The sequence below is a fragment of the Eleutherodactylus coqui genome, chromosome 1, assembly GCF_035609145.1.
Source record: "Eleutherodactylus coqui strain aEleCoq1 chromosome 1, aEleCoq1.hap1, whole genome shotgun sequence".
NCBI classification, from domain to species: Eukaryota; Metazoa; Chordata; class Amphibia; order Anura; family Eleutherodactylidae; genus Eleutherodactylus; species Eleutherodactylus coqui.
The window spans coordinates 131,404,915-131,429,260 of NC_089837.1; the positions used below are offsets into that span (position 1 = coordinate 131,404,915).

Consider the following 24,346-nt stretch of genomic DNA (forward strand, 5'->3'; position numbering starts at 1 on the left):
TATTTCCTGCCTGGGAAATCAAATCACTGGTAATACAGCATGCTGAGGGGTAGGGGTAGGCCTAGAGGACGTGGACGCGGCCGAGGATGCGGAGGGCCAAGTGAGGGTGTGGGCACAGGCCGAGCTCCTGATCCAGGTGTGTCGCAGCTGACTGCTGCGCGATTAGGAGAGAGGCACGTTTCTGGCGTCCCCACATTCATCGCCCAATTAATGGGTCCACGCGGGAGACCTTTATTAGAAAATGAGCAGTGTGAGCAGGTCCTGTCCTGGATGGCAGAAAGTGCTTCGAGCAAGCTATCATCCACCCAGAGTTCTGCGCCGTCCACTGCTGCAAATCCGAATCCTCTGTCTGCTGCTCCTCCTTCCTCCCAGCCTCCTCACTCCACTACAATGACACATGCTCAGGAGCGGGAACACTCCCAGGAACTTTTCTCGGGCCCCTGCTCAGATTGGGCAGCAGTGGTTCCTCTACCACCAGAGGAGTTTATCGTCACTAATGCCCAACCATTGGAAAGTTCCCAGGGTCCGGGGGGTGAGGCTGGGGACTTCCGGCAACTGTCTCAAGACCTTTCAGTGGGTGAGGAGGACGATGACGATGAGACACAGTTGTCTTGCAGTGAGGTAGTAGTAAGGGCAGTAAGTCCGAGGGAGCAGCGCACAGAGGATTCGGAGGAAGAGCAGCAGGACGATGAGGTGACTGACCCCACCTGGTGTGCAACGCCTACACAGGACAGGTCTTCAGAGGGGGAGGCACGGGCAGCAGCAGGGCAGGTTGCAAGAGGCAGTGCGGTGGCCAGGGGTAGAGGCAGGGCCAGACCGAATAATCCACCAAGTGTTTCCCAAAGCGCCCCCTCGCGCCATGCCACCCTGCAGAGGCCGAGGTGCTCTAAGGTCTGGCAGTTTTTCACAGAGACGCCTGACGACCGACGAACAGTGGTGTGCAACCTTTGTCGCGCCAAGATCAGCCGGGGAGCCACCACCAACAGCCTGACCACCACCAGCATGCGCAGACATATGATGGCCAAGCACCCCACAAGGTGCGACGAAGGCCGTTCACCGCCTCCGGTTTGCACCGCTGCCTCTCCCCCTGTGCCCCAACCTGCCACTGAGATCCAACCCCCCGTCTCATGGCCTGCACCCACACCCTCACCTCCGCTGTCCTCGGCCCAATCCAGCAATGTCTCGCACCGCACCGTCCAGCCGTCGCTAGCGCAACTGTTGGAGCGCAAGCGCAAGTACGCCGCCACGCACCCGCACGCTCAATCGTTAACCGTCCACATAGCCAAATGTATCAGCCTTGAGATGCTGCCGTATAGGGTTGTGGAAACGGAGTCCTTCAAAGCTATGATGGCGGCGGCGGCCCCGCGCTACTCAGTTCCCAGTCGCCACTACTTTTCCCGATGTGCCGTCCCAGCCCTGCACGACCACGTCTCCCGCAACATTGTACGCGCCCTCACCAACGCGGTTACTGCCAAGGTCCACTTAACAACGAACACGTGGACAAGCACAGGCGGGCAGGGCCACTATATCTCCCTGACGGCACATTGGGTGAATTTAGTGGAGGCTGGGACAGAGTCAGAGCCTGGGACCGCTCACGTCCTACCCACCCCCAGAATTGCGGGCCCCAGCTCGGTGGTGGTATGTTCGGCGGTGTATGCTTCTTCCACTAAAGCACCCTCCTCCTCCTCCTCCTCCTCAACCTCTGTCTCGCAATCTAGATGTGTCAGCAGCAGCAGGACGTCGCCAGCAGTCGGTGTCGCGCGGCGTGGCAGCACAGCGGTGGGCAAGCGTCAGCAGGCCGTGCTGAAACTACTCAGCTTAGGAGATAGGAGGCACACGGCCCACGAACTGCTGCAGGGTCTGACAGAGCAGACCGACCGTTGGCTTGCGCCGCTGAGCCTCCAACCGGGCATGGTCGTGTGTGACAACGGCCGTAACCTGGTGGTGGCTCTGCAGCTCGGCAGCCTCACGCACGTGCCATGCCTGGCCCACGTCTTTAATTTGGTGGTTCAGCGCTTTCTGAAAAGCTACCCACGCTTGTCAGACCTGCTCGTAAAGGTGCGCCGGCTCTGCGCACATTTCCGCAAGTCCCACACGAACCCTGCGCACCCTGCAACATCGCTTTAATCTGCCAGTGCACCGACTGCTGTGCGACGTGCCCACACGGTGGAACTCTACGCTCCACATGTTGGCTAGGCTCTATGAGCAACGTAGAGCTATAGTGGAATACCAACTCCAACATGGGCGGCGCAGTGGGAGTCAGCCTCCTCAATTCTTTTCAGAAGAGTGGGCCTGGTTGGCAGACATCTGCCAGGTCCTTCGAAACTTTGAGCAGTCTACCCAGGTGGTGAGCGGCGATGCTGCAATCATTAGCGTCACAATTCCTCTGCTATGCATCTTGAGAACTTCCCTGCAAACCATAAAGGCAGCCGCTTTGCGCTCGGAAACCGAGCCGGGGGAAGACAGTATGTCGCTGGATAGTCAGAGCACTGTCCTGTCTATATCTCAGCGCGTTCAGGAGGAGGAGGAGGAGCATGAGGAGGATGAGGAGGAGGGGGAAGAGACAGCTTGGCCCACTGCTGACCGTACCCATGCTGCTTGCCTGTCATCATTTCAGCGTGTATGGCCTGAGGAGGAGGAGGAGGAGGAGGAGGAGGATCCTGAAAGTGATCTTCCTAGTGCGGACAGCCATGTGTTGCATACAGGTACCCTGGCACACATGGCTGACTTCATGTTAGGATGCCTTTCTCGTGACCCTCGCATTCAACGCATTCTGGCCACTACGGATTACTGGGTGTACACACTGCTCGACCCACGCTATAAGGAGAACCTTCCCACTCTCATTCCCGAAGAGGAAAGGGGTTCGAGAGTGTTGCTATACCACAGGACCCTGGCGGACAAGCTGATGGTAAAATTCCCATCCGACAGCGCTAGTGGAAGAAGGCGCAGTTCCGAGGGCCAGGTAGCAGGGGAGGTGCGTAGATCGAGCAGCATGTACAGCCCAGGCAGTTCAACAGTCTTTAAGGGCCTGGCCAGCTTTATGGCTCCCCAGCAAGACTGTGTCACCGCTCCCCAGTCAAGGCTGAGTCGGCGGGAGCACTGTAAAAGGATGGTGAGGGAGTACGTAGCCGATCGCACGACCATCCTCGGTGACGCCTCTGCCCCCTACAACTACTGGGTGTCGAAGCTGGACACGTGGCCTGAACTAGCGCTGTATGCCCTGGAGGTGCTTGCTTGTCCTGCGGCTAGCGTCTTGTCGGAGAGGGTGTTTAGTGCGGCTGGGGGAATCATCACAGATAAGCGTACCCGCCTGTCAACCGACAGTGCCGACAGGCTAACACTCATCAAGATGAACAAAGCCTGGATTTCCCCAGACTTCTCTTCTCCACAAGCGGACAGCAGCGATACGTAAGCAATACGTAGGCTGCACCCGCGGATGGAAGCTACGTTCTCTCTCACCATCCAAAACGGGGATATTTCTGCTTCATCAATCTGTGTCTAATATTCCTCCTCCTCCTCCTGCTCCTCCTCCTGAAACCTCAGGTAATCACGTTGAACGGGCAATTTTTCTTAGGGCCACAAGGCTCACTCATCTAATTTTTCGAAACAATTTTTATATGTTTCAATGCTCTTAAAAGCGTTGAAACTTTAACTTGAACCAATTTTTCGTTAAACTGGGCTGCCTCCAGGCCTAGTTACCACTTAAGCCACATTAACCAAAGCGATTAATGGGTTTCACCTGCCATCTTGGTTGGGCATGGCCAATTTTTACTGAGGTACATTAGTACTGTTGGTACACCAATTTTTTGGGGCCCTCACCTACAGTGTAATCATAGCAATTTGTATGTTCTTCGCCTGCACTCATGGTACAGAAGTGTGTGTGGGGTTGGCCTACACTTTAGCTACATAAATGTAACTTGGGCCTTGGCTATACTGCAGCTACTGAAATGGAACTAAGACTGCGCTCCCACTATACTGCTGCTTTGGAATTGTTACTGGGGCCTGTCTTGAGTGCTACTATTGCTGACATGGAACGAAGACTGCGCTCCCGCTATACTGCTGCTTCGGAATTGTTACTGGGGCCTGTCTTGAGTGCTACTATTGCTGACATGGAACGAAGACTGCGCTCCCGCTATACTGCTGCTTCGGAATTGTTACTGGGGCCTGTCTTGAGTGCTACTATTGCTGACATGGAACGAAGACTGCGCTCCCGCTATACTGCTGCTTCGGAATTGTTACTGGGGCCTGTCTTGAGTGCTACTATTGCTGACATGGAACGAAGACTGCGCTCCCGCTATAATGCTGCTAGTGATATGTTAGTGGGGCCTGTCCTAATGCTACGGCTGAAATGTTACGAATTATGGGCTCTGCCTATACCGCTGCTAATGGTATGTCTCTGGGGTGTGAAAACAGAGGCTTCCCAAAGACATGATGGCGGCGAGGCCATTTCCCACCAACGCGGTTACTGTTAAGGTACATATAACCACGGACACGTGGAGAGGATACGTAGTGCCTCAAAAACATCCCCCTACCTCCTCCAACAGGGAAAACATTCTTGGCAAATGCCTTTGCATTGGTTCGTCTGGTGGCAGTCCAAGAATTTCACCTTTACCGACACTACAAGAGAGCCCCCCCACCATCCCCCTGCCACGGCCCACTTAATCCTGGCCACATTCCGAAAACCAACAAAATAAAACCGCGCTACTAGGTCCGCAGTCACCACCACATTACCACCAACGCGGTTACTGTTAAGGTGCATATAACCACGGACACGTGGAGAGGACACGTAGTGCCTCAAAAACATCCCCCCGCCACGGCCCACTTAATCCTGGCCACATTCCGAAAACCAACAAAATAAAACCGCGCTACTAGGTCCGCAGTCACCACCACATTACCACCAACGCGGTTACTGTTAAGGTACATATTACCAGTCTGACTGGGGCATGCAGACACCTTGACAGAATGAATAGTGTGTGGCACATAGGTTCCCCATTGCTATGCCCACGTGTGCAGCTCCTGATGGCGGTGGCACAGGATTCTATTTCTCATTGCTTCTGTACAGCATTGTGGGCTATCGCCCCGCCCCTTTTAAAGAGGGTCGCTGCCTAGCCGTGCCAACCCCTCTGCAGTGTGTGCCTGCGGTTCCTCCTCATGGCAGACGCACTTCTAAATAGACATGAGGGTGGTGTGGCATGAGGGCAGCTGAAGGCTGCGCAGGGACACTTTGGTGTGCGCTGTGGGGGGGAGGGGGGGGCGGTTGGTCAGCATGTAACCCAGGAGAAGTGGCAGCGGAGTGTCATCCAGGCAGTGATTGTGCTTTGTTGTAGCTAGTGTGGTGCTTAGCAAAGGTATGCCATGCTAATGAGGGCTTTTCAGAAGTAAAAGTTTTTGGGAGGGGGGGGGGGCCCACTCTTGCCGCTATTGTGGCTTAATAGTGGGACCTGTGAACTTGAGATGCAGCCCAACACGTAGCCCCTCGCCTGCCCTATCCGTTGCTGTGTCGTTCCCATCACTTTCTTGAATTGCCCAGATTTTCACACATGAAAACCTTAGCGAGCATCGGCGAAATACAAAAATGCTCGGGTCGCCCATTGACTTCAATTGGGTTCGTTATTCGAAACGAACCCTCGAGCATCGCAAAAGTTTGTTCCGAGTAACGAGCACCCGAGCATTTTGGTGCTCGCTCATCTCTAGTAGGGGGGGACGTGGCGAGCAGCCAATGGCAGAGGAAGCATAACTTCTCTCTCTGCCTGCATCAATGGCTTGAAGCAGCACTAAGCAGCAGCAGACACAAGCATAGGAAGCTTCCTCTACCTCATAAAGCCTCCTCCAATCACCCAGCACTGAACCATGGCAAAAGGTAGGGCAAAGAAGAGCCCAGCAAAGCTCACTAAGTTCTTTCTTGGTGGTGGGAAAATCCAAGATGGCAACCGCCAGCAGCATCTCCACATGGGCTCAGCACAGCTTCTGACACTGTGACAGGGGACTCTGATAAGGGAAAGGAATCACAACTCCTTAGGCTGCCTGTCCATGGGCGCGGGGAACGCAGTGCATGCTTTCCATAGCGTTGCTGTGGAAGGCGCAGCCCCCCTGTCCACCAGAGGAGAATCATAGTGATTCTCCGCTCGCGGGCAGCAAATCACTGCATACTGTGAATTGCTGCGATTCTCTGCAGTCAGCCTATCTGTCAGATAGGCTCACCTCGAGGATCCATTAGCCGGCTCCTGCTCCCTGGCAGCGGCTCCCGCGGTGGTGATCCGCTAGGGGTTTTTGCAACGCCCATGGACAGGCAGCCTTAATGAGTCTCTGCCTCACCCTGCTGACAGCTCTCAATCATCTGCAGTGTTGTCAGAGCCACAGGAGAGGGGAGGGAGTGGGAATGAGGAGTGCATGCATGGCTTTCATGCATTAACCCTTTCAGTGCATGCTACTCTCCTCTCCAAATAAAAACACTGTGCAAATCATAAAAATGTCCCCACTGTAACCCCTTCACAGCCCCCTAAATTAGCTGACATGCCCATTACAGAGTCATTGATGCGCTCCCTGTTAGCTGATCTAAAGCTTTCTATACAGAAGGATATACAACAGGCTTTCCTCTCACTGCAAACAGAAATAACCTCTATTGGTGATCGCACTACACACATTGAAAATAAAATGGAGGATCTAACATCAGCCCATAATGAGCTTGTGGATACCGCCAATTCAATGGCGGACGACTTAGTGGCTTTGAAATTAAAAATTGCTGATCTGGAGGATAGGTCCAGGCGAAATAATATCCGTCTTGGAGGCATTCCTGAGTCGGTTAAAAATGATGAACTTAGAGACTTTCTTATGGATTACTTCACTGACCTTCTCCCGGATGCCACTCAACATGATCTGATGATCGACCATGCTTACAGGCTCCCTAAGCCTAAATCATTGCCGCCCCGGATTCCTCGGGACATTACTCAGGTACACTTTTCTCACATAACAGACAAATTAATGGACGCTGCTAGGCTCTTCCGCATAAGTCCTGACCACTTCAAAAATATTCAGCTTTTCACAGATCTCTCAGCAGCCACACTTCTGCGCAGGAGAGCTTTAGCTTCCAGTACCAAAATCCTGCGGGAGCAGGGCATTATCTACAAATGGGGTTTTCCTGTAAAGTGAATAATTAATAAAAATGGCTCTAAGTATGTAACCCAGTCTCCAGAGAAAGTGATGCAACTGTGTAAAGACTGGAACCTTGTACCACAGGGATCCCATGGACCTAGCGGGAGAAACCGCTCCCCCAATATCCATGAAGAATGGATTGCGAAGTCTGGCAATGGACTGTCCAAGTGACTTCCTTTTATACACATTGTGAAATATAGAGATCTGCTATTTTTTTCTTTTACAGCATCTCAAGCCATCTTGTTTCATCGTTGTTTTTTTATCAAAGATGTCTGCCTTCATATTTTTTGCCGTTTCTGGCACGTTTCTTCACTGGTGGATAGTAAATCCAGTTCCCCAAGTTGGAGTACGGTAGTCTTGATACTATTTAACCTGTTGTCTTCTATCTGTTTATTTTCTTTACCTGTGTTGTAGGGTTTATAGCCCTTGTTATATGTTACATGTTCTTTTTATGTGTATTCTGGTTCAAGACACTAATGCATTTGCATATTTACTTGATGTGCTTTGCCTGGAAGGTGTCTGGTAGGCGCACTGACATAGAGCTGACGTTATCAGTAGCTGTGATCCAGATTCCTGTCTGGCTACAAATAACTATTTTTACTTAGTTAAAATGTTTTTTAATTTAATTTCTATAAATGCTAAAGGTCTAAATCCTTTCTTTAAAAGATCCATGCTATGGAAGGAAGCCCGATCGACGGGCGCAGATAACCTATGTCTCCAGGAGACGCCTCAAAATAAAGAGGATGCCTTTCCTATCTTACACGAACACTTCCCGCAAATTTTTTCCTCACCAGCATCCAATAAAAAATGCGGGGTATCTATAGCCTTCAAAGACACAATAGCATTTTCCCTTAAAAAGACATCATTGATGAGGCTGGTCGCTACGTCATATTAACGTGCTCTATCAATAACTGTGACTTTACGATAGCCTCAATATATGCCCCAAACGCCAAACAACACTCATTTATTCAGAAAATTATCACCATTATTAAACATCATAGCGTAGGCCCTCTGTTACTAGTAGGAGACTTCAACAAGACTCTCTGGCCCTCTATGGACTCTTCTACCACTAAACTTAATGACAGACCATCATCCATTGTTTCCGTGTTTAATAAAAATGATCTATTTGATATCTGGCAGTTACAGCACCCAACGGAACGCGATTATACTTTTTAGTCGCACCCCCATAAAATTTATAGTAGAATCGACTTCATGCTGGTAGATAAGAAGTTTCTTAGCAATTTTATCTCCACCTCCATAGGCACCATCTCGTGGTCAGATCACGCAACCATAGCCATGTCTATCCAAGAATGCTTTAACCGCTCAATTATTAAAATTTGTCACCTTAACAATTACATTTTGCAGCATCCTCTGTATGCCCCTCAATCCTTAAAGTAGTTTCTGACTATTTTGACCTTAATGATAACGGGAAAGTCTCTGACTCCACCATTTGGTGTGCACATAAAGCAATTATGCGCCATCATTTTCTAAATCAGGCCTCCCACAATAAAAAACATAGAAACTCTCTTTTAACATCACTACAATCCAAACTCACTACATAGGATGAACAAAACCTCTTTTTCAATTGTGAGGGCAAAGGAAATTTCTTCTGTCCACCAATAACTTTATGAACTGTGGATTTATGAACATGACCTGGACCTGAGAAGACTAAAAATGACATATTATTGGCAAGGTAATTAGCGAGACAAGTAAAACAACAACCAGCTAAATTGTGCATACCCTTTATCTACAAAACCAAAAATAATAAAATTTTTGATCCTCAGGGTATAGCGGACACCTTAGCAACTTATTACCAATCACTATATAATCTAGCCAATAATAAATCAACCATTCAGCCCTCAGACATCAATATATCAAAATTTCTGAACAATTTGAACCTGCCCACATTATCCCAGTCTGATGTGGATTTTTTTGTCCCAACCCTTTAATTTGGCGGAAATAATAGAGGCTATTAATTCTTCAAAATCCATTAAGTCCCCAGGCCCAGATGGCCTCACAAATGAATATTATAAAGCCTACAAACTTCTTCTAGCTCCCTACCTAACTATGGTATTCAACAAAATTGTTTATAAAGGCCATACCTCCAAAGAGATGTTAAAGGCACTTATTATTACCCTACTTAAACTTGGAAAATCACCCGACCTTCTACAGAATTTTTGACCTATTTCCCTACTAAATACGGATATAAAACTATATGCCAAAGTATCTTTTTGCAATAATGAAAAAATATATATCTCACCTTTGGAAGAGCTTAGCGGTACTTGTGGTTTGTCTGCCCAAAGGAAAAACAACCTTAGATCCGTTGAGCCATCCGGTCCTATGGCTTGTTCATTAGCAAAAATATACTATATGCCAAAGTACTAGCAAAACGATTATCTGGGGTCATGCCAAGTCTAATTAATAGAGATCAAGTAGGATTCATCAAGGGGCGCCAGACAGTGTACGGCTCAAGGCGCAATATTGATATTATCCCTGTGGTGTCTGGTCAGAGAACGCCTTCTCTGCTCCTAGCTTTGGATGTGGAGAAGGCGTTCTACCGAGTACATTTGGGTTACCTCGGGGAGGTGCTTACAAGGTTTGGATTTTGTGGCCCCCTACTCTCTTCAGTTCTAGCCTTATACTCCTGTCCATCTGCACAGATCTATGCCTCGGGCTCAGTTTCTCACCCTTTTGACATTTCCAATGGGACACATAAAGGATGTCCGCTCTCCCCAATAGTGTTTGCTTTGGTGATGGAGCCCTTTGCACATGCAATACGCTCAGCACCAGATATTTCAGCTATTAAAATAGGTAATTTAGAACGCCGCATTGGCTTGTTTGGAGATTATGTTATTTTAAGTTTGGAAGCCCAAGAATCTTCGCTTAACTCTGTTTCTAATATTATTACTGAATTCTAAATCCTTAATATGGGGATCGCCGAACCCACTCAAACCAAATTGCAACCGACATACCCATTCCAGTGGTCAAATGGACAAATTCCCCATCTTGGTATAATGCTAACATACCCCATTCATAATTTGGTGTCAGTTAATTTCAAAAAGCTATTTGCTATTCTAGAGAAAGATATTACAAATATTGCAAACCTCATTGTTTTCCTGGATAGGTCGCATTGTTATCTCCAAAATGATACTACTACACAAAATTCTGTACCTTTTTCGTAATCTCCCTCTGATCGTACCTGATAACATTTTGAACAAATTGCAAAATATGTTACTGCAGTTTATCTGGCATAACCAACGAGCAAGAGTGGCATCTAGAATATAATACCTCTATCCTTCCCTGGGGGGCTTGGGTTGTCCATGCTTAAAAAATTACTATCATGCTGCTTTACTTAACCAGTTAAAAAACTGGTGGCTGGATGACTCCCTAAGCACTGGGTGGACATAGAAGCTAGTACTTTGGATTGTGCTAGCTGATCACACCTATTATGGATTTCTAAATTAACTAAGACATTCCCAAACCAATCCTTAAACTACCTCTGGAGGTGATTCAATCACTAATTCCAGATATAGGTTTGGCTACATGGCAAGCCAAGGGGATTCATCGAGTAGGGAATATATTTTAAAACTCAACGCTTATGTCATTCACTCGTATACACAACATATTTCATATCCCGTATAATGAATTTTACAAATACTTACAACTCAGACACTGAGGGGGCAAAAAAGGTGTCATGATTGCAAAGGGGGTAGAAAAGGCAGCATTAATAATTACAGGGGCAGAAAAGGATGGCAATTTAATTACGGGGCAAAAAAGGCAACAATATTAAACACAGGAGAAAAGGCAGCATTATTACCTATGAGGGGAGAACAAGTGGCATTATTAATAATTGGCAGGAAAGGCAGCAGTATTATTAACGGGGGAAGGAAAGGTGGCATTATTACATATAAGGGCAGTTTACTTGCAGGGGCAGAAGCAGTGACATTTTTTACCTAAGGGGACAGAAGTGGTGGCCTTATCTATTATGGGGACAGAAAGAATGGCATTATTTATTATGGGCACAGAAGAGGGGCAGAATTAATTACGGGGGCAGCAAAGGCAGCATTATTAATTATTGGGGCATTATTGTTTATGGGGGCAGAAAGGGGGCATTTTTAAATATGGGGAAGAAGAACCATCATTATTACCAATGGGGGCAGAGAAGGGGACACTTTTACTGTGTGGAGGGCACTAAAAGCAGCATCTACTATGTGGGGCACAATTACTTGGGCACTATGGATTTTAGAGAGGTGTGGAAAATATAAGGATAGTGATTGAAAAGAAAGTAGCCAAAGATTTCTGTGTGTCAAATCCTGCATAGACAAGTTGTGGTGGGAGAAGTCATTGTTACAGTCTGGGTGAGGAGAGACAACGATACCAAACAGAGATGGCGCCATCACTGGAGATAACTGCACTATAATCAATGTCCCTATACAGAGCTGGCAACTGACTATTATTTAGAGACTAGTAATTAGTATTATGATTTATTGTACCAGTGTTTCTGGTGGCGCCACTTACTGATATAAATATATAGTGAAAGGGATTGGAGTGGGCCAAAATATTTCCATGCAAATCGTAAGCTCTTGGCATTATTTACAATTTGGCTGAACATTGCAAACAGCTATAAAAAAGAAAACTTTAGTATATTTACAAAATAGCAATACCGATACTGCAACATTTACACCTGATAAGCTTCTGAAGAGATTGGAGTTGGTATAAAGTGAAATTGATGGATTGGTATATTTATGTAGAATTTAAGGGACCTAAGGCCGCCTGCACACGAGCGGAAATCCCGCCGCGGGATTTCCGCCGCTGAAAGTTTGCATAGGAGTGCATTAAAATACGCACTCCTATGCAGACGGCCGCGGTTTGGCCGCGCGAAATTTCGCGCGGCAAACAAACCGCGGCATGTCCTAATTTTCTGCGGGGCACGCACTCACCCGGCCGCCAGCTCCGGTCTGCGCATGCTCCGGCTGTGCGGCAGCCGGCACATGAAAGAGCCGGGGCCGCCAGGCGCGGGTGAGTACACGCTCGTCCCTGCAGGCGCTCGGGTCGGATCGCGCAGCGAGAATTCTCGCAGGCGGCCTAACAGTTAGAAAAACACCATACTGAGCCAGTCCCACAGGTTTTTTTTGTGTGTGTTTTTATATGATTGATTGAAATGAAAAACATTTGGTACCGTGTTAGCCAGTAGAGCAAAATGTGATTGTTCCCAACAAGAGAAACCAAGTAATCCTATAGATGTGATACCTTTTAATGGCCAACAAAAATGCATCACAAAAAATGCCAACCAAGCTGCGCTACGAACATGCAGGATGAAAGAATACTCACTTAAGAGAGGGGAGTGGGTACCCAAAAGGAAATGGGCAGCAAATCTCCCCTCTCAAGATCCAGGGTAGCTTTAAACAAGACTAGTCCAGATCCACGTCCACCAGGATCAAAACGACTTTGTGGCAATCCAATGATGAGAAAAGACTTTTATTTACAGATACAAAGAAGTCCCTGCTCAGAGGGACTGAACATATACAACGCATTTCGGCTATATATAGCCTTTTTCAAGTATATAATTTCACAGATAACCAAGTTTAAATAGTGAGTCAAATACACATACCATTAAGTCACCTAATGACCCTGGCCGACGCCGTTAAGCAGACGTACAAGGAGGCAGGGTGTACGTCCTGACATAACCGCCAGTGTGTGTCAATCGTATAGCATTGCTGTAGATTCTAGCAATGACTGGGCGGAACAAGCGGTCACATGACCAGCGGCGGTACGTGTAGGGACGTAGCGTAGCTACAAGATCCTAGCAAAGAGGAGGCAGAGCCGATGGTCACAAGGCTCCCAGCGGCTTACTTGATGACGTGTAAGCCGACGTGCATACTGATAGGATCAAAGAGGCCGTAGCTGCGTACATACGTCATGGTGTGTTCATCACTTACAATCACATGACCCACAGCAGTATGCGTAATGACGTGTATGCCGCGAGTATGGAAAATGGGCAAAAGATCATAAGGCTACGTAAGGGTAAGCCTTGCTGCATATAAATGCCATGGGCCCCGCTATGTCTTCATATGAGAAGTCACATGTCCATCCTGGTGAGGAAAACTTCATCACCATGATGACACTCGACGACAATTGTGGCAACAATAGATTCTGGATCAAGATGACCAGTGATCGTTGTTTTTGGTACAACGCATGTGGTGGCTTTCCTGATAGCTGTTGGCTGTTGAGATAATCAATAGGAAAGCTTGCAGCATCATTTCTTTGCTAATTATAATCTTTAGCATTAGAAACCATGGAGTCTGTGCTCAGATAAGATGAGACTTTCGAATGTGTGAGGCAGATAAGAAATGATGTAGTTGTTGATTGAAGTGACTTCGCGAATGGTTGTAGCCAAAACTGCTTGTGAAGCTAAGCCCTCGTTGCTCAGTTGGCTAATGTCACCAAAAACATGATTGATAAGTGCTTTAAATGCAGTGGTCATCGCGTTTAAATTAGGATTTGCAGCTCCTTGGGCTATTACAGCTTGCTCTTAAGGTGTCAACTGAAGCAACATGTCATGTGGAATGTGAACATAACTGTCTGGCAATCCTTGAACTGGAAGCTGTCCAACACCCAAATCCAGAAGCCACTTGCTAAATTCATCATCTCCTTGAGCATGCATGTTCTGCGTCAATGAGATGACTTTAAAGAGTTTCCACAGTTTACTTATACAGACAGACTCAGGGATGATCTGTGCTCGTGATCCTCCAGGCACAACAGGAAGCAGCTGGTGAAAATCACCTCCAACAACCATGACTTTGCCACCAAAAGCAACATCATTTCTCATGATGTTCTGTAACACATTGTTGACAATGTTGAGTCCTGTTGCGTTGAGCATGGTGATTTCGTCAATTAAGATGATGTCGACGTTCTGAAGCTCATCACATACAGGCGTCGTTCGATCAAATTGCATTACTGAATGTGACTGAGGGTGGATATCAATTGGAATTCTGAAACCTGAATGAACACTATGGCCGTATGGCATAAGAGTTGTAGCAATACCGGTGGTTGCAAAAACTTCAGTACGAAAGCTTTGCTGCTCGGCAGCTGCGATGATGTTCTTGTATAGCGTTATTTTGCCAAACCCACCTGGTCCAATGACAACAAAGCATCTTGATGGAGGTCAACGAAGATGATGACGATCAAGATGTGCTGCTTGTGCTGTGCCATTATGAGGTCGAATCCTTGCTGTTGGGCCTAGTTAAGAGTGATGTTGGGGTGTTGAGAGCCTGGAGCTGCTGGTGGTAATAGTGGAGTAGGTGGTTGGATGTGTCTTGATGGCTCTGGAAGACAAAACCTGCAATTGTTGAATCTACGTTCTGCAAAGATTGTGTTGATGTCGTGTAGAGCCAACTCATATAAATTGTCATTACTCCATTTTCTATACTCGGGTCGTAGCCGATAATCATCAATCATGTAGAATTTATAGTTATTCCAGAATACTGCTCCATCATAAATCATGTATGACAAAAGCATTGTTGCCAATAGTTGACGTAAAGCTCTGGTCAAATCCTTCACACTCTGAAATGCATTGATAAAAACATCATCTCCGCGTATGAGATTGAGTGTTTGGGCGGCTTCACGGAATGTGTGGAATAGTTCTCCATTGATAACTTTCAGTGCATCAAAGTTGGTTGGTCCTCAGATGTGCAACAGTAGAAGGCAAAGTGCAAATTCTTCAATGCAGTTTGGACTAACCTCTCGAATGCTTGCCAGCATTCAATCTCCTCATAGCAAACATAGTATCCATCTATGCTGATGCAGATTGAATACAAAATGCTGAGGAATGTCAGCATACAAATATTGACGTTCTGGTGCATGTTCAGGGTAAGACGCCATAAGATGGAAAAAAGACCTCAACATTGTTTTCGTCTGATTTGCTTCCCTTTCTGGTTGAATTTCAAAACCATCCTCAAAGAGATACTCGGGGTGATTGGGGAAGTGGATAGGAAGTCGAGAGCGATCATGCATCTGGAACTTGCTGATTTTCCAGTGAGCCTCATGTGCACTGACATATCGACATGAAATTAAGTTTTGAATTTCATCATGCATGATTTGACTATCTTGCATGAAGACCAAGGAAGCAACATCAAATCTCTTGAAGACATACTTATAGATGTATTTGATTGCGGAATTCATATTCGCCACACATTCAACATTGATATGAGCATTGTATTTCAATGCCAGGTAGGGATTGTATGGAACAACATATTTGTTACCAGTAGAACCCCTACTAAGTTGGATTTGTAGATGATCCCGACAATGGTACAGTGGATAGTTGTTGAATACCAACGTGGTTTCATTAACAGTGATCTTGGGAAATCGTTTCTTGCAATCCCCTTCAGGAGTGTCCTTACAAAGTCCTACTCTGCATTGTTTGTGAATATAGAACTTTGCCACGATTTCATATAGTTGGGGATTGTGTAGTGGATCTGGAATTTCAGCACAGATGTAATGATCGATGACCTGAGGACACCGTGGGGCAAATTGCTGTTCAACTGTGATCAAAGTATGAGCATGAGGCAAACCATGCATTTTGAACTCAATGGTGTACGCGTACGCAACGCATGTACTAAAGAGTCCATCTTTGATTTCGTTTAAGAAGTCATGGAGCTTGATGCTGAACATACAATTGACGATGTCTAGTCTTTGCCAACGATGTTCAAAATGTAGTGCCGCCAAGTGAAATTCGGGCCACTTTGGATTTGCAGTGAATGTCATGAAATAATATGGCGCTCTCTTTTGTCCAAATTTTGCCATTGCATCAAGGCACATCTGATGCATGTATCTTGGTGACCCAGTAAATGTAGATGGCAATACAATAGCTGGTGCAGCAGTATGTCTTTAAGCTTCAGCCTGGCAACGAATACTATCATTTAGTGTGTGATAGTACTAAGCCTTCATGTTTTTTTGATAAAACCTGACCCATTGCAATCTTTGTCACTCCATCTTCGTATAGGCATCCACCAGCCATTGAAAAAACAGCGCAGCAGAATGAACATGTGGCCTCCATGCTGGAGCAAAAGGATCAACATCTGGATTCTATGGATTTGCTAGACCATCATGAACCTGCATGATAGCACTGTACCACTCCTGCATAGAAACACATGGAGTGTTTGGCAAATATCGTCCTCGAGCATATGGCTCAGGGTGAAAATCAGTATTCCATCAAGGATCACCATATGGATAGAGCAGTGCATAGACTATTGGCTCCAATTGATGGCTTGTCACGTTTAGAAAGACAGCATGTGTTTCCTTATTGTCCTGAGCATTGTTTCTTAGGTAGCAGGTAAAGTCTCGATCATAGTTAGGAACTCTTTCATTTTCTGCATCCAGCACAAACACTGCGGCCACCTCATTATCTGCAGGCACAACATTTTGTCATCCAACATGAATTTCTGGAATTGGAGCAGCGTCTTTGTTGAAAATTAATCCGATGTTTGGCATGTCAGCATCTTCAGCAATCATCTGCTCATACATGGAATGAAAAATGCACACATAGCTGTTTTGTTGCTCCATGAAAAAGAGGACGCCAGACAGCAACTGATGAGTCATATTTCCATTTGCTCTGATGCGTTGCTCAATTGCAGCATCTATGTCCATGATGTGCAACTGTGCATACTTCTTCTCCTTCAGGGATGTCAAGAGAGGGCATATGGTGGTAAGTGTTTCCGAGTATATGAAAAACTGTCCCACGGTTCCACAATGAAACTTGGATATGCGCTCCAAAGGCTACGAAGGACAGTGAGCTGTTGTACTCTCAGATGTATTTGCAAAAATGTTGGAAGGAAATATGATTGCTATCTATCAGAGCCCAACGAAGCACATCTGGATATTGTTCAAGTGGATCTGGCAATCGAACACGTCCTCAATGACAACAAATGGTGTAACAGCCGTCAGTATTTGTCTCTCCAGGAAAGAATTGAGCATGACAAAAACCACATGTTCCGCTAAAGTCCCCTCAAGTGTGAGGCATGAGCAAATGTTCGTTGACGTACAGTCTCTGTGGAAGAGTGAAAACATGATCAAATATCAGGAAACATGCGTAGAAATATCTTAGATCGTTTCCGCAGCAAACAAAGTGATTGCGATGTGATTCATGCCTTCGTGTAGTGACTTCACGAAGGTGATCTGCTCAGTGAGCTATTAGCTCGCTGTTCTCTTATATGAGATGCTTCATATTCACGAACTTGAGCTCCTCACTGAGGAGACATATTGGCTCGTTCCTTTCGTATATAAGCTGCATATGATTTACGAACTTGAGCAGCTTGCTAAGGAGACATGGTCGTTCGTTTCTTTTGCATATAACCTGCATGTAATCTATGAACTTCAGCTGCTCGCTGAGGAGACATGTTGGCTTGTTGCTTTTGCATATCTGCTGCACGAAATTTACAAACTTCAGCTGGTGGCTGAGGTGAAATCGTGGATTGTTGCTGTGTCATGTAAGCTGCATTAGCTTCACGGCGGCGCTGAACCCTCTGTGGTGACATGTTTGCATGACAGCGACAATTTGTTTCAACACGGGACAACGGTTGATGATTAGAGGAAGGCTGGACTGGTGTTAGCAGCATTAGTACTTGAGATGACCTGATATCAGGTTCAGGAGATGTGAAGATAGTGGTGAGGGACAATGCTTCAATGTTGTTGGTCAATATGCATCATATGTGGACATTTGTGAGGTGTCATTTATTGGAGTCTCCACACAGGTGTCCAGCTGTCTCACAACCAGCTACAAACTGCTAAGTAAGTACAGCTGTATCTATAGCAACAAAGTCCGCAGGGGTTTGTGAGGACCTGTGATGACATCATTGGGCTGAGCTCAGAGATCATGTGACTGATGAAATGTGGTAACACCATCACAGGTCCTGTGAGCACAGGGCTGCTGCATTCTGTGTGTTTTCTATATTTATGCTTTTTGAAGGACCTGTGATGATGTCATGGGGTGGAACTCAGAGACCATGTGACTGTGCGACTGTAACAAGAGGGCATCTGCTACGTCTAGAAGAAAGCAGGTTTCATCGCCAACACAGAAGGGGGTTCTTTACTGTAAGAGCAGTGGAACTGTGGAACTCTCTGCCTGAGGATGTGGTGATGGCAAAATCCATAGAGGAGTTTAAAAGGGGATTTGATGTCTTTCTAGAGGCAAAGGATATTACAGGATATAAATCTTAGGTCAATTGTTAATCCGGGTTTACAGGCAGGTAGGAACTATCAGAGGTTGATCCAGGAATTAGTCTGATTGCCATTAGAGAGCCGGGAAGGAATTTTCCCCCAAAAAGGCTAATTGGCTCCTGCCTCTTGTTTTTTTTGCCTTCCTCTGGATCAATAACATAGGAGGATAAACAGTCTGAACTAGATGGACATCGTCTTCATTCAGCCTTACATACTATGTTACTATGTTACATGACAATTGCATCATCAAAGGTCCTGTGAGCCCCTGGCTGCTGTCAGCATGCGATTATGGTAGGAGCATGAAAAGCACTCACTCACATACAAGTGGTTGTTAGTAGTTTGATATAATTTTACTGCAAGGCCGCTTTCACATGGGTGACAAAATTGCACAATTTTCTCCCGATTTGACAGACTACAAAACGCATGTATGTGAAGCCAATGCTTTCCAATCGGTTCCTTTACATTAGCCATGTTTTGTCTGCTGCTATCTTGCGGGGAAAACAAATTGCTGCATGCTTTATATTATTGCGATTTGCTATGTTTTGTAGCACACATTTCCCTATAAAGCCTTTATTTGTGTTGCGTCGACTTTAGCATTAAAAAGTCCTATTCTCTTTCTCACTAAAACATTGTGGCAAAATCGCACTAGAAAGTTGCGTAAGAAAATCGCAAGCGGACGCAATATTTTTGTGAGAAAATGTAGCAATATCACAATAATATCACGGAAGCGGCATAAAGGGATCACTAGTGAGCACTATTACTGTGAGGAGCTAGAAATGATGTGGCTTAAGGAAAAGGTTCGTGGCCTAAAAATTTGGTGCAATTTTACCTCGCTAGCGAGGGTTAACGTAGGGGAGGCTGAGTGGGACCCCATCATAATTGGCTGCACCATACTCTGGGCAGCCTTAATCTGCTCCTATTTGATTGTCAGGCATGTTGGTGGTTCTGTTCCAGACTCAGATTGCCATTGTTGTACCCCACACACAATCTCAAACTTCCAATATCACTTCAAAATGATCTTGCTCAAAAGTTAAGCGTGCCATTTTATTTGGCTCTCCTGACAGAGACATGGTGGCTTTAGTAGTTGTGGGACTTCTGGCATCTTTAAGCACAACCATAATTCAATTTGGATTTAAAAAAAGGGCATAGATAACCCCTATTGAAGTGTGTGTACTAGAGATGAGTGAGCACGCTCGGATAAGTCAGTTACTCGAGCGAGCCTCGCTCTTCTCGAGTAACTGCATTCTTGTCCAAGCATGTTTGGGGGGGCGGCGGGGGGAGAGGGAGAGAGAGATCCTGTATGAAATAATATGATTTACAAAACTTTTCAAAATATCAGGACACCATAAAATACCATTTTAATAATAGAAGACAATCTCAGACATATATAGACATCATTTTTTAAATGTATGCCTCTGAAAAGAAACATGCAGTGTGCTATTGTATATACCGCATGATAAACACAGTAAACAACAAAAACACGTCAGAATTGCAGATTTTGTTAATCTTCGCTCTAAAAAGAAATTAAATTAAAGTGATCAAAATGTTATATGTTCCCAAAAATTGAATATATGAGGACTAGAGTTCATCCGGCAAAAAGCAAGGCCCTATAGGGCTCCATCAATAGAAAAACAAAAATGCTATGGCTGTTGGAATGCGACAGCACAAAAGCAAATCTTTTGAAAAAAGTTTTAAATTAAAAAAAAAAATTAAAAAACTGTATAAACTTGGTGTCGTCGGAATTGTGCTGACCAAGAGAATAATGTTATCACATGATTTATTCTGCAGGCTGAATGCCATAAAAATGAAATTTAAAAAAAAAACAAAAAACAATGGTGGAATTTCTTTTTCCACTTATCCCTCTAAAAAATTAATAAAACGTATACAACACATTTCATATACCCCAATAATATGTCATTAAGAAATACAACTTTTCCCCCCAAAACAAGCCCTCATATGCCTATAGCGATGGAAAAATTTAAAAGTTATGGCTCTTGGACTGCAGTGATGAAAAAAACCTGAAGAATTAGTTGGTCATTAAGGTGCAAACAGGCTTCGGTACTGGGGGTTAGTCAGAATTGTCTGCTTACCAAGTAAATGCTTAACATGAAGAATTATCCATTGATTTTCTATATCCTCTTTTGTTGGCAAACATACTAGTGTACATAGAAACAGGAATTTTGATATGCAGGATACATCGTGTTATATATCTGAAGACAATCCTGGGCTATGATGCAAAATCTGTAACAGGACTCCTACATACCATGTGGCGGTTATAATACTGGTGACTACTTATGGATGGATTTCAATCTTGTATTGTGTTCCCTGCAAGAGATAGAGAGTAAAAGTTGAAGAGTAACCTGTGAGAAGGTGAAATCCCTTTTAGTATCTCTCTAAGGCCGGGTTCACATGAACGGGATGGAGTCCACTTGCAAGCAGTTGAATGACATTAGAAAGTAGGCGAACCTTTCTGTCTCTCTTTCTCCCTCTCCCAAAATTCTGGCTAGTGTAACTGGTGTCCTTGCTAGTTGCGAGATAATTCACGGCCATACGCAATATTAATTGCATATGCAGTGCGAATTGCACGCATCCATAGAGCTCGTACGTGTGGACCGCTGCTATGGTTGAAGTAAGCAAAGTGTATTCAAAGTGGTCTCCTTCTGCTATGATTAGGGTCAGATCATCCAGTCATCAACCATCATCTGCAGAAGATTCAGGTACCAATCCACATTGAGAGTCCCTGGAATGAACACAGGACCAACCAGGCAATCACACCAAATTCCAACCCACATGTTTATGCTGAAATTTGCATTGCCCCACGGCCCCACAATTTGTGCGTCAGCCCTGGCCTGTAGTGTCGAACGGCTCCATGCATGTATCGTAGCAGAAGAAAGCTACTTTGAATAAGCTGTAATGGTCCTACAACTGGGTTTTACTCCCAATGTCTTACGGTTACACGTTCTTGGGCCCTTAGGGGCTCGTGCACCATAGCATTGTGTAGTGCATCCATGCCTTCCTACTCAAGTACACTATTGTTATTTCACTATAGGACTCCAGTATTGAGATATAGCACTGGATTTGTCTTTTTGTCTTCACTCTGTGTAGCAGAGAAACCTTCGAGCCTCCTCAGCCATCAGACTGTGCCTGCTATCCTGCTCACTTTGGCTTGAAGGAATGCTGCCTTTCACTAGGTGGCACTGTGGAGGATTAATTTCATCTCCCTTATCTGCATATTACCCAGAGGAGCATGCATGGCCTTTTGAGTCTCCTTACTTAGTTTATAGTTGCTCTCCCTAAGGAGAAAAGATAGCGTTTTGACCCTCGTCCCAGGCCTCTCACTAGCAAAGCCAGATTCCTACTGTACACTGATGAAGGGCAAACACCCTGAAACAGCTGTATGTACATGGAGTCTGGCTTTGCTTATAATTCCCGGTCATTGTAACAAGGCTTGTATAAAAAGTCTGACTTTGGCTTGAAGGAATGCTGCCTTTCACCAGGTGGCACTGTGGAGGATTTATTCCATCTCCCTTATCTGCATATTACCCAGAGGAGCATGCATGGCCATTTGAGTCTCCTTACTTAGTTTATAGTTGCTCTCCCTAAGGAGAAAAGATAGCGTTTTGACCCCCGTCCCAGGCCTCTCACTAGCAAAGCCAGACTCCTATTGTACACTGATGAAGGGCAAACACCCTGAAACAGCTGTATGTCCATGGAGTCTGGCTTTGCTTGTAATTCCCGGTCATTGTAACAAGGCTTGTATAAAAAGTCTGACTTTGGCTTGAAGGAATGCTGCCTTTCACTAGGTGGCACTGTGGAGGATTTATTCCATCTCACTTATCTGCATATTACCCAGAGTGGTGTGCATGGCCATTTGAGTCTCCTTACTTAGTTTATAGTTGCTCTCCCTAAGGAGAAAAGATAGCGTTTTGACCCCCGTCCCAGGCCTCTCACTAGCAAAGCCAGACTCCTATTGTACACTGATGAAGGGCAAACACCCTGAAACAGCTGTATGTCCATGGAGTCTGGCTTTGCTTGTAATTCCCGGTCATTGTAACAAGGCTTGTATAAAAAGTCTGACTTTGGCTTGAAGGAATGCTGCCTTTCACTAGGTGGCACTGTGGAGGATTTATTCCATCTCACTTATCTGCATATTACCCAGAGTGGTGTGCATGGCCATTTGAGTCTCCTTACTTAGTTTATAGTTGCTCTCCCTAAGGAGAAAAGATAGCGTTTTGACCCCCTTTTAATCATATAGAGACTGACGGAAATTGACACCTTTTGCATTCATTTTTTCTTACATTTTTTACTTGCTACATACAGAGTAAGCGACTTTCAAAGTACCGTAGTCTTCATTACACTTTGCCTACTATTTGGATTCAGTAAAGTAAGGCTACATTCACGCCAGCGATATTGCTCTTGCACTGTTTTTCACACTGGTGCGAGGCATTTTTCATTCAAAAGCGCCTTGCATCGCTTCTGTGAAATTGCAATCCTCAGACATGTGTTTCACGCGCCCCAGAGAATCGCAAGTGTTTCCCAATCAAGGCATCAGAGAGGGCAGATTACACAAGCCATCATTATCAAAGTGTAGATAGGGAGATGCTGAAGAAGAGGTCAACTTCTTGATCACACTGATAAGCCCAGCAGGGGAAGGCTGCTCTGGTACACAGGTGCAAGTAATGAACCTTTAGGAAGTGCCTTGATTACTTACAAAGTGTAATCCGATTATCTAAGTCATGCAAATCATTTAAGAAACACAATCTATTGGCCCATTTACACATAATCGTTATTGCACAAAATTCGTTCAAACAAACGAATTTGAGCAATAATTGTTCAGTGTGAATGCAAAAACATTGCTCACTACTTGTTCACAGCTTGTTGGCTCGTTGTCTTTTTTTCCTGTGTAAACGCTCTTCCCATAGGGGATGAAGCGCTGATCAAGAATTGGACGAGAAGCCCACGATCCTGTGATAAGTCTTTCTGTGTAAACGCTCTACACAGGCGCTAATGACCTTAGCGGTGATGGCAGCAATCGTGTAGTCGGCCCATGTAAAAAGGCCATAACTAACAAAACCAAGAACACACAAACAGTTGTATCGTTCCTATCTCTTATTGAAAAAGGTTTCGTACCATGTCAGCCAGTAGAGCAAAATGTGATTAGTCTCAGTAAGAGCTACCAAGTAATCTTGTAGATTTGATACTTTTTAATAGCTAACAAAAAGACATGATGTTATAGCGAGCTTTCCAACCTCTCATGGTCCTTCCTCAGGCATAATAATAATTTATTATAAGTATTAAGCACCGTAAATATATGGCGCTGGGCTTTATTCCCAACCGATGGCAAAAATATGGAGCGTAATTAAAGCTTCTGCTCCCGCAACCATGCAGCAGCAGATCTGCTCCTCAGCTATCAGACACAGGCAGTTCTGTTTTCTCCTTTCCAGGCTATGTAGTGATTAATGAGCGCTATGTACTAAAAAGTGAAAGTGGAAGTATTAGTTCTCCCATGCAACCCGGCAATCATGTGACCTATGGATGCACCAGCTCCTATACTTTAGCCCCAGCTACAGTGGAAAGTATGAAAAAAAAGACAATATGAATGACCCCAGAGATTCTATATGACATTATGGGTGACATAGATGTTAAAAAAATTGCTACAAAAAACGTTTTAAAAAATTGCAGAATAAAAAAATAAATAAAAATATTTAAATAAAAATATTATATATATATATATATATATATATATATATATATATATAATGACCCACCTCCGATGCTAACTAAAACCACTGCCATATGTGCCCTCTAATCCAAAACTATACAACTTTTATATATCCAAATATTCAATACAAAATGAGGAACCCATTCCATACTTTATTTTTACAATTAGTAAATTTATTCTAAAATAAACAACTCTAAATTAGTAAAACTAAGATTTTTAAAAACTTTTTACCCCCAATAAAACTTAAAAAAACAGAAA

The 24,346-nt window shown here is 45.0% G+C and overlaps 1 protein-coding gene across 1 annotated transcript in view; it reads right to left on the bottom strand.

Moving 5' to 3' along the window:
• Positions 1-20,670, bottom strand: part of SPTSSB (serine palmitoyltransferase small subunit B) — a 43,458-nt gene extending 22,788 nt beyond the window's left edge. The window contains exon 1 of the mRNA XM_066600627.1: positions 20,630-20,670. The gene's annotated coding sequence lies outside the window, so the exon portion shown is untranslated. The remainder of the gene's footprint in view (positions 1-20,629) is intronic.
• Positions 20,671-24,346: the final 3,676 nt, after the last annotated feature.